The following is a 2,500-nucleotide window of genomic DNA, read 5'->3' on the forward strand; positions in this document are numbered from 1 at the left end:
CAAGTCCCCGATTATTCGGAGATATTGTCCTACGAGTTTTAGTGACCCTTTTGTTCCCCGCAGGTCCCCGTAGGACGACCATCACCAGTTAAGGTGTAGTTGACTTGTCAGGGCACGGTAGTCCCCACAAGTCCCCGATTATTCGTGGATATCGTCCTACGAGTTTTTGTGACCCTTGGGTTCCCGAACTTTGCTACGATGGTTCTGCCTCCAGAGGAGACTTATGAACACTTCGTATCATTTCTTACACCGAACCATGGGATCGCGAGATTGCTCCCGGATCCCTAATCACCTTACATTTTCGTTTCGTTTCCGTACACTACGATGAGCTAATTCAATTTGTTTGTTCGTCTGGCGAACGTTTTATTGCGGAATTACCGCGGTACTTCCAGCCGGGTATGGCTGCCGTACGACCTACAGGATAGATCATCGAACCACTTTTCGTGCATATTGTCCGTCGAGGGTATCACCTCGATACCCCCAACAGACCTTTGGACACTTCCTCACTACTCCTTGGAGCAGCAATCAGGGAACCATATAGTAGGAACAGCCGAATATGGAACTCTTTTCGTACTTTGGACACCTCCTATAACTTGTATGGCGACTTCGGGGACCTTCATTTCGTTCTCAGTTGGTACCCCTATTTCGGTCTTTGGACACCTCGTCTTACCCGTATAACTCACTTTAGGTCCACTTATTTGCCTGATATCTCATCGTGAACCCGTTTTTCGTACACCGTACACACCTAGGAACACCACATATGCGTTTCCCTTTCGATCGTGAAGTTTTCAAATTTTTCGATTTTTGGTCCTAGAAATTCATGAACGGTGGGAGACCAAAATTTTCATAAAAAAAAAATTTTCACCGTTTGACCATAAAAACCTTCTTTTCGTACATACCCCATCATTTCTTCACGTTTTAGGCCATTTCTGAAATTTTCGCTTCGATAGTGTGTCCCCTATAATACAAAATGAACATTTTGCATCTCCCACAAGTGGCCATTTTTTTTCCGCCACTGAAGAACACGACCTCGGGAACTCGGACCTAGGGACGTGGCCATGTAAGTCATAGGCCACCCCAACTTTTGCAAAATACTGTTTCTTTTCACTTTTCATGATCTAAGGCGCGTTCCGACGGCGTTTTGAACAAATTTATGAGAAAAAAAATTTTGACCCTCGGACCAAAATTTTTTCGTTCGGGGCCCCATGGCCTATGGCCAGTATGGGAACTCGGGATGCCGATATGACAAAATTTGTCAAAAAATCACTAAAAAGTCGCTATGGCCCATTATTTAGAGCTTGTTGAGACCTTTCTAAAACACCTTGGTTGACCCTGTCCGATAAGTAGTTTTCGAGATATTCGAGAAAATGTGATTTTTTGGGACTTAGAAAATTTTTGACCCGTACCCTAAGAAAAAGTGATTTTTTCATAGGACAATTTTTTCTTCGCAAATACTGTTTGGTTTCACTTTTCATTATTAGAAACGCGTTCCGAAGCCATTTTCATCAAATCTCGTGAAAAAAAAATTTCACCCCCGGACCAAAAGTTGGCCGTTCGGTGCCCTATGGCCTATGGCCAGTATGGGAACCAAGGATGCCGATATGCGAAAAAAGTGTCAAAAAATCACTTGAAAGTCGCTATGGCTCATTAAATAGAGCTTGTAAAGACCTTTCTAAAACACCTTGGTTGACCCCTGTCCGATACGTAGTTTCGAGATATTCGAGAATAAGTGATTTTTTTGGGACTTAGAAAATTTTCGACCATGACATATATGAAAAGTGAATTTTTCATAGGACCAAAAGTTTGTCCCAAATAGGGGTTTTGGTTCACTTTTTATGGTCAGATAAGTGGATTCCGACTGCTCATCTTTCCATGATCATTAGAGGGGATTTCACGCTGTTGACACAAAATTATTACCATACTTCATACCTTGGTCCCTGCCCGTATATGGGCAGGGACCGGGGGTGAACATGTTCTTCGTAACTTCGTGATGTTCAAGTGGACGGATTTTCTGGGACTCTAGAAAAAACAATGTGGCCTGCTCCAGGCACATTTATATGTTTCATACACACAATGATTTTTCATTTGTTCAATACTCTGTCCGTGCCGTATATGGGAGGACCGGGGGACATGTCTTCGTAAGTCGTGATGTTCAGTGACGGATTTCTGGGACTTAGAAAAAAAATGTGCTCTCAGGCACATTATATGTTTCATACACACATGATTTTCATTCTTCATACTTGTCCCCGTGCCGTACATGGGAGGACGGGGGAACATGTCTTCGTAAGTCGTGATTGCATTCAGTGACGGATTTCTGGGACTTAGAAAAAAAAATGTGCTCTCAGGCACATTATATGTTCCATACACACATGATTTTCATTCTTCATACTTGTCCCCGTGCCGTATATGGGAGGACCGGGGGAAATGTCTTCGTAAGTCGTGATGTTCAGTGGACGGATTTCTGGGACTTAGAAAAAAAAATGTGGCTCTCAGGCACATT

This window comes from Anopheles stephensi, unplaced genomic scaffold (genome assembly GCF_013141755.1).
Source record: "Anopheles stephensi strain Indian unplaced genomic scaffold, UCI_ANSTEP_V1.0 ucontig205, whole genome shotgun sequence".
In the NCBI taxonomy this organism is placed as follows: Eukaryota; Metazoa; Arthropoda; class Insecta; order Diptera; family Culicidae; genus Anopheles; species Anopheles stephensi.